Below are 8,338 nucleotides of genomic sequence, written 5' to 3' on the forward strand. Positions count from 1 at the left end.
GATGAGAGGTGATGTGGGTCCAACAACAGGCCCCAGTGGAGGGGATGAACTCTAGAGGGAGGAGGGACAGGATGGGGAAATGACCAATGTGGATGGTGAGGACCAACAGAAAACAGTATTACAGAATATGTGTATAAGGGAATAGACATATTCCAGAAATAGATGGACAGCCATAATGTTAAATGTAACAAAAAGAAGGTCAAGATTAGGTATGAAAAGTATTCTCTGGCTGTGTCAATTAGAAGGCTGCTGGTGATCTCAGGAAGAGCAGGCTCTAGTAAGTTAGAATGCAAGCCACACTGTATCAGATGCCAGAGAGGAGCCAGGTAAAATACAGAGTGAAAAAACAACTCTGGAATTTAGTAAGAAGGGGGTCTTCAATGACCTTCATTCATGGTAGTTTGGCTTAATGAAGAACTATGAGCAACTGAAAACTGCAGTGGTTTAGGTATGGGGGCAGGAAATTATAAGAAGAGCCTGACAGATTTATTTTCTCTGTGAAATGTAAGGTGGTCATTGGCCGTGAAAATTGGGAGAGAAGAAATTATTCTTCCAGTTGACATAGATTTCAATTGGGAGTTGGAAAATTTTCTCTATTAATGGCCAGGAAACATTTTAGGCTCTGTGGGTCAAACAAAGTCTCTGTTACACAGCTTCTGGATTTGTTTGTTTCATTTTACTTAACAACATTCTTTTTTTTTTTTTTTTGAGACAGAGCCTCAAGCTATCCCCCTGGGTAAAGTGCCATGGCATCACAGCTCACAGCAACCTCCAGCTCCTGGGCTCAAGCGAGTCTCCTGCCTCAGCCTCCCAAGTAGCTGGGACTACAGGTGCCCACCACAACGCCCGGCCATTTTCTGGTTGCAGCCATCATTGTTGTTTGGCGGGCCCGGGCTGGGGATTCGAACCCACCACCTTAGGTGTATGTGGCTGGCGCTTTAGCCGCTTGAGCCACAGGCGCCGAGCCCTTAACAACATTCTTGAAAATGTAAAAACCATTTTTAAGTCAGGCCACACATGAACAAGCTGTGGGCTGGATCTGGCCACAAATCCATACCATAATTTGTCGACCCTGATTTAGAGTACACACACAGGTCTGCTCCCCCTCAAGTCCCCCAAAATGACAGAAAAGGGTTTATTACAAAGCAGAAGTACAGACAATGACAAAAAGAATAACCAGCACTAAAAGTTTGGATACTCGGCATGATGGCACACACCAATAATCCTAGCACTCTGGGAGGCCAAGGTGGGTGGATTCTTTGAGCCCAGGAATTCAAGATCAGCCTGAGCAAGAGTGAGACCCATCTCTAAAAATAGATGGCTGTTGTGATGGGTGCCTGTAGTCCCAGCTACTTAGGATGCTGAGCAAGAGGATGTCTTGAGCCCAAGAGTTTGATGTTACTGTGAGCTATGATGCCACAGCATTCTACCAAGGGCAGCAAAGTGAGATTCTGTCTCAAAAAAATAAAAAATAAAAGTTTGGAAGCTGGAAAGCAAATAAGTGGGACTCAACAAAACTAAGAAAGTTGAATCCTACACTGGTAGTGGGAAAAGCTGAACAATAATGTGAAATAAACCACAGAACTCCCCCAAAGACTTAGTCACTAGCAGTATCAGGTATACTGGAAGTGGGAGTGAAGGTGATACTAAAAAAACCCCACTGCATTCTTAAATATGAGCTGACAGCCAAGGTCATAAAGCATTAGAGGAAAACATATGCAAAAGACAGGAGACAGGAGACCAAAACAAATGAAAAACAAATGCAACATGGAAAAAGAGAAAATGCACAGGGAGAAGAAAACTTAGGAAAAAAAATCATGAAAATCCTCAGAGAGAAAAAAGAATTTATTCATGAAATGGGTAGAGGAGACCATTAAAAAGGTGCATCTAGTGAATTTCTTAAAAACCTGAAGAACTGAGATGCCATCTTTCAGTAATTCACCAAAATGACGAACACAAAGGGAAAGAGGAGAGGCCCCCGATACATGTTCTCTAGGCCTTTTAGAAAACATGGAGTTGTTCCTTTGGCCACATACATGCGAATCTACAAGAAAGGTGATACTGTAGACATCAAGGGAATGGGTACTGTTCAAAAAGGCATGCCACACAAATGTTACCATGGCAAAACTGGAAGAGTCTACAATGTTACCCAGCATGCTGTTGGCATTGTTGTAAACAAACAAGTTAAGGGCAAGAGTCTTGCCAAGAGGATTAATGTTCGTATTGAGCATATTAAGCACTCTAAGAGCCGAGATAGCTTCCTGAAACGTGTGAAGGAAAATGACCAGAAAAAGAAGGAAGCCAAAGAGAAAGGTACCTGGGTTCAACTGAAGCACCAGCCTGCTGCACCCAGAGAAGCCCACTTTGTGAGAACCAATGGAAAGGAGCCTGAGCTCCTGGAACCCATTCCCTATGAATTCATGGCATAAAGCATATAACATAGCACACAGGAGTACCAGTGGACCCAGGCTTTTAGGTGCAAGAACCTATTTACTCTCCATGAGCTCGTGACATAATAGGTGTACAGCATAGCACACAGGATAACCAATTAGACCCCGTGTAACAGTGATACGAGGTGCTGGAACCTATTTCCCATGAATTCAAAAGTCAATGTTTTGTCACATTCGATGGCAAGATGCCTCCCTGAGCTACTGGAGCCTCTTCCCTATGAATTCATGGGATGGTAGTTAAAAATAATAGCCTAAAAATGTATGTTGTTTGTTCACTACAAATGTGATTTTTTTTTTGCTGCAAAAAATTATTAAACCAAATTTTAATGTATCCTAAAAAAAAAAAAAACCTGAAGAATTAAATACATGATAGCAGAAACAAAAGGGATCAGAAAATAAGTTGAAATCTCTCAGAATGTAGAGCAAAAAGCCAGAGACATCATCACTGTCAGTCACCCTAAGTATTCAGAGTGGAAAGTGTGAAGAGAAATGGACCCCTTCCACACTGTTGGTAGGAATGTAAAATGGGGCAGCAGCTTTGGAGAATAGTCTGGCAAGTCCTCAACAAGTTTAATACAGAGTTACTATGTGATTCAGCAATTCTACTGCCCAAGAAATGAAAACAATCAGTCCTCACAAAAGCTTGCACACAAATGTTCATAGCAGTATTACTTATCACAGTTAAAAGTAGAATTGGGGTGGCTCCTGTGGCTCAAGGAGTAGGGTGCCGGCCCCATGTACCGGAGGTGGCAGGTTCAAATTCAGCCCCAGCCAAAAAGCTACAAAAAAGAAAACTAGAAGCGACCTAAATATCCATCAATTGATGAATGGACAAATAAAATGTGGTATTATCATACAATTTAATATTATATGGCCATAAAAAGGAAGTACTGATAGATGCTATAATGTGGTAACAATTAATTTTTATAAATTGATATCCAAGGATATCATAGATTAAGTTAGCTGTTTCTCACTCTTAAAGTAGGGGAGAGAATGTACCAGAATCAGGCAGACAGGGACTGGGTGTAATGAGAGGTTGAGGTGGGGGAGGATCTTCAGAGCTGTACTCTGAGACGACAGCTCAGCCTGGTGTGTTCCCACTATCCTCTTTCCCAGCACCTCTAGCTTTCCTTTGGAGTTCTTCCCACAGATATAACTGAATGCTTACTTGGGTTCAAGGTTGGTTCCCCATCTAGATTGAAAACTCTAAGTGACGCATAATGTCTTTTTCATGACACTCGTCACTTGGCACAGTACCTGACACCCAGTAGGCACTCAGTAAATATTTGTTGAATAATACACTAATGAATGAATAATGTAAAACAGGATCTGGAAACAGATAATCCTCAGGAAATAAAAATCCTACCAATCACTTTTTCACTGTAAATGAAAGGACCAAATTCTGTATAGAATCACTACAGACTTTTAAAAGTCTGTATTTTAGAACTCCCTACATTCTAAAAAACCCCAGCCCATAATCAGCAATGCAAAGGTTCTGAATGTCTCAGAGAGGGGAGCCCTCTTGGTGTCCATCCGATACTGCACAGAGAGCAAGGTGGTGACCTCCTGGAATACTGCAAAACTGCACAAGGGAATAAGATGGAAAATAGTTTCTTTTTAATTAAAATATATTATAAAGTATATAGTTCCAAATGCTAAGGCAAACAAGAATAAAAATACTTTTTAAAAAAAGTTAGAACTGGAGGGTGGCACCTGTGGGCAGGGTCCTGGCCCCATATACGGAGGGTGGCAGGTTCAACCTGTCCCCGGCCAAATTGCAACAAAAAAATAGCTGGGTGTTGTGGAAGGCACCTGTAGTCCCAGCTATTTGGGAGACTGAGGCAAGAGAATCGCCTAAGCCTAGGAGACGGAGGTTGCTATGAGCTGTGTGACGCCACAGCACTCTACTGTGGGTGATAAAGTGAAACTCTGTTTTCACACACACACAAAAAAAGTTAGAACTGAAATCACCAAAATAACTACTAACATGGTTTTATGTAAGAATAACAAGAATTTAATACTGTCATGTACAGTCCATATTAAAATTCACCAAATTACAGTTCAGCGCCTGTGGCTCAAGCCGCTAAGGCACCAGCCACATACACCTGAGCTGGCAGGTTTGAATCCAGCCTGGGCCACCAAACAATAATGATGACTGCAACCAAAAAATAGCCAGGTATTGTGGCATAGTAGTTCCAGCTACTTGGAAGGCAGAGGCAGGAAAAGTGCTTGAGCCCAGGAGTTGGAGGTTGCTTGAGCTGTGATGCTATAGCATTCTACCCAGAGAGACAGCTTGAGGCTCTGTCTCAAAAGAAAAAAACATGTACCAAATTATACCCCTAACATCTTTTATATCTAGTTTTCCTCACACCTGGGTTTTAATACATTTCATCTATTGCTTTGGGCTATTTTGTCTCTTTTAGCATATGAAGTCGGACAATTAAGTGTGCAAATAAGTGTCACATATCTCATTGCCAACTATCATTACAGTCACCAGATGGCCAAGGGGAGTACTCTGAAGGTGACCATACTGATATTCACCAATGAGGTGTTGTGTAGCACTTTTTCTAGGATGAGTTCACAAACTTAATGGTCAGGCTTTGTATTTTTTTTTTTTTGGAGACAGTCTCACTATGTTTTGTCACCCTGGGTAGAGTGCCATGGTGCCACAGCCCACAGCAACCTCTTAACTCTTGAGCTTAAGCGATTCTCTTGCCTCAGCCTCCCAAGTAGCTGGGACTATAGGTGCCTGCCACAATGCCTGGCTATTTTTTGGTTGTAGTTGTCATCGTTGTTAGCAGGCCTGGGCTAGATTTGAACCCACCAGCGCCAGTGTATATGGCTGGCGCCCTAGCCGCTGAGCTACAAGCCCTGAGCCTGGGCTTTGTGTTTTAATTAGTAATAGCCTACCTTCTTCATGGTTTTGTTTTGTTTTGTTTTGTTTTGTTTGTTTGTTGAGACAATCTCATTTTATTGCCCTGGCTAGAGTGCCATGGTGTCATCCTACCTCACAGCCACCTCAAACTCTTAGGCTCAAGCACTCCTTAGCCTTGGGAGTAACTAGGACTACAGGTGCCTGCCACCATGCCTGGCTAATTTTTCTATTTTTGGTAGAGACAGAGTCTCACTCATTTTCAGGCTGGTCTCAAATTCCTGAGTTCAAGCACTCCACCTACCTCAGCCTCCCAGAGTGCTAGGATTACAGACATGAGCCACCACACCCAGCCTCCCTTCATGTTTTTCTGATGTGACTGCCTTTCTTTATTCAGAGGCCAAGTCAACTTGTAGTGTGTCCTATGTGTCAGATTTATCTGATTACTTCCTCATGATTAGATTAAGGTTAAACGTTTCTGGCACAGACACTATGTGGGTGATGTGTATTTCTCATTGCGTTACATCATATAGCACATAATGACAGACTGTCAACACTACTGGTAATGTTAAATGAGGTAATTTGGTTAAGGTGTTGATCCACAAAACATTTTCCACTTGTGATTAGTAAGTTAATTATTAAGTAATTGATATAATAATTAATACGTCAATTTTCTAGTATTATAATGGTACGGTGGCTACGTAGAATATCCTTGTTTCTTAGGAAGAAATATTTGAGCAAGTGTCAAAAACTTTGTACCTTACTTTCAAATAGTAAATGTCTATTATCTATCTATCTTTATCTGCAGAGACAGAATAAATGTGGCAAAACATTAAAATGAAAACCAGAGAAACTGGTTGAAAAGATCCTAATGCTCATTGGATTATTCTTTCAACTTTTCCACTGGTTTGTGATTTCTCTGAAGCAAAAGGCTAAGGGGAAACAAATAAATAAAAAAGATTAACAATAGGTTAGATCTGGGAGCCCAGGGACCAGTGCAAGTAGTAACCTCAGTAGGACAACACTGGGAAGCTTCTTTATGAAAAAGAGTCAAGACCTCTTTAGGCCCCCAGAACTCACAGATAGGATGTCAACTAGGAGCCAAAAACACACCTACTGGATTTAGGCTAAGTAGGAAGAAGAGATGGAGGAAACTGAGAAGGCACAAATTAACCTGCAGTTCCTACACCCAACTCCTCACATCTTCCTTTCTCACTTCCATTGTCATACCAATCAGAGGATTTAGAACCCAATTAAGAAATTTATTAATATAGTGATTTTTCAAAAAAGATTTGAAAACGAAGGCAATATTAGCCAAAAGAGAAAAAACAAAAAATTATTTCCCCATTTTATTAAAAAAACTCTACTAAATGAAAATAAAAACCTTTCTTAAAAAAAAAAATCAGCAGCTCAAGCAGCTAAAGCACCAGCCACATACACCTGAGCTGGCGGCTTCGAATCCAGCCCAGGCCAGCCAAACAACAATGATGGCTGCAACAAAAAATAGCCAGGTGGGCTTTGTGGCAGGCGCCTGTAGTCCCAGCTACTTGGGAGGCGGAGGCAGGAAAATCGCTTGAGCCCAAGAGTTGGAGCTTTCTGTGAGCTGTGATGCCATAGCACTCTACCAGGGCGACATCTTGAGGCTCTTTTTCAAAAAAAAAAAAAAAAAAAAAAGTCACTGGGATCAGAAAAGGCACCAAGAGTGTAGATGAAAATAATCAGACATAAGGAGTAGGGTGCCAGCCCCATATACTGGAGGTGATGGGTTCAAACCCAGCCCTGGCCAAAAACTGAAAAAAAAAAAAAAGGCAAATATTGTTGGGTGGCGCCTGTGACTCAAGGAGTAGGGCGCTGGCCTCATATACCAGAGGTGGTGGGTTCAAACCCAGCCCCGGCCAAAAAAAAAAAAGAATCAAGACATAAGTGATGAGTTCATGAAGGAAGGCTGAGTCTGTCACGAGCTCTCTGGATTTCAGAAAATCTGTACATCATTACAGAAACCATATACACACATAGAGTGAAAACCAGGCTGCCCCTACTGGATATGTTCAGTTTTAAGTCAGCTGAGTTCTCATAGCCCTCTACTTCTTGTTTTTTTCTTTTAACTTCCATGCTCCAGGAAGAGAGAAAAAGTATGTTCCAACATCCACAAGGACACACTTTTGAAACAACCTTCTGTACAAACAAGGTATTCATCTGTCTAAGAAATTTCTCTTCTTTAACAACCATGGCTTTATTTACGTACAAAATAAGCCAGCATGTTTATTGCTCAAAGGGAAAGAACTGGAAGTAAAGTAGAGGGTGGAAATGTCTGAGAAGAAGGGATAACTAATGAGGGACAAAAGAATCCTGTTTGGCAGCCGCAACAGAAAGAGGAAAATCCAATCACGACAGATAAGACGTGTGACACATTTAAACTCAGCAGATGGCAGCTATCTGTTATTTTGGAAGATGAGGCTGCAAAGACAATCAGATGAGAATATGAAGAGCTTTTTAGGCCACCAGAGGAAGTCTTAGATTCTTCATGCAAGAGATCAGGGCTCAGAGCGTTCTTCCAGCTCACAGATTGAATTTCACAGGACAAAATATCCCAGGCACTTGGCAAAGTACCTGGCACACAGCAGGAATTCCGAAACATGTGATAAACTGAACTTCTTCTCCCTTCTAAGCAATGAGAAGCAAGGTGAGATTTTATCAGACTCTTTGTTTCTAGTATTAACAGTCAGTCAACAACTGTCCAAGAAATTTTCTCCCCTATGCTCACCTCCAAGATAGCTTGCTTTGTTTTCTCCATTAAATTTGATCTTTGGACCAGGCTACCTTTTCATTATCATGTTTTTGTCACCAGTTCCTCCTACCTCAGCAAGTCATAATGAGGTTGCACCTCCCTCCTGTGTAGATACTTTTAAAATCTGTGTGTGTTGGCTCGGCGCCTATAGCTCAACCGGCTAAGGCGCCAGCCACGTACACCTAAGGTGGCGGGTTCGAATCCCTAGCCCGGACCCGCCAAACAACA

At 41.7% G+C, this 8,338-nt stretch overlaps 1 pseudogene; it reads left to right on the forward strand.

The window, feature by feature from the left end:
• The first annotated feature begins 1,943 nt into the window (after positions 1 to 1,943).
• On the forward strand, positions 1,944 to 2,429 carry LOC100947205 (annotated as a pseudogene).
• Positions 2,430 to 8,338: the final 5,909 nt, after the last annotated feature.

The sequence above is a fragment of the Otolemur garnettii genome, unplaced genomic scaffold, assembly GCF_000181295.1.
Source record: "Otolemur garnettii isolate 467f Iridium unplaced genomic scaffold, OtoGar3 scaffold00202, whole genome shotgun sequence".
NCBI classification, from domain to species: Eukaryota; Metazoa; Chordata; class Mammalia; order Primates; family Galagidae; genus Otolemur; species Otolemur garnettii.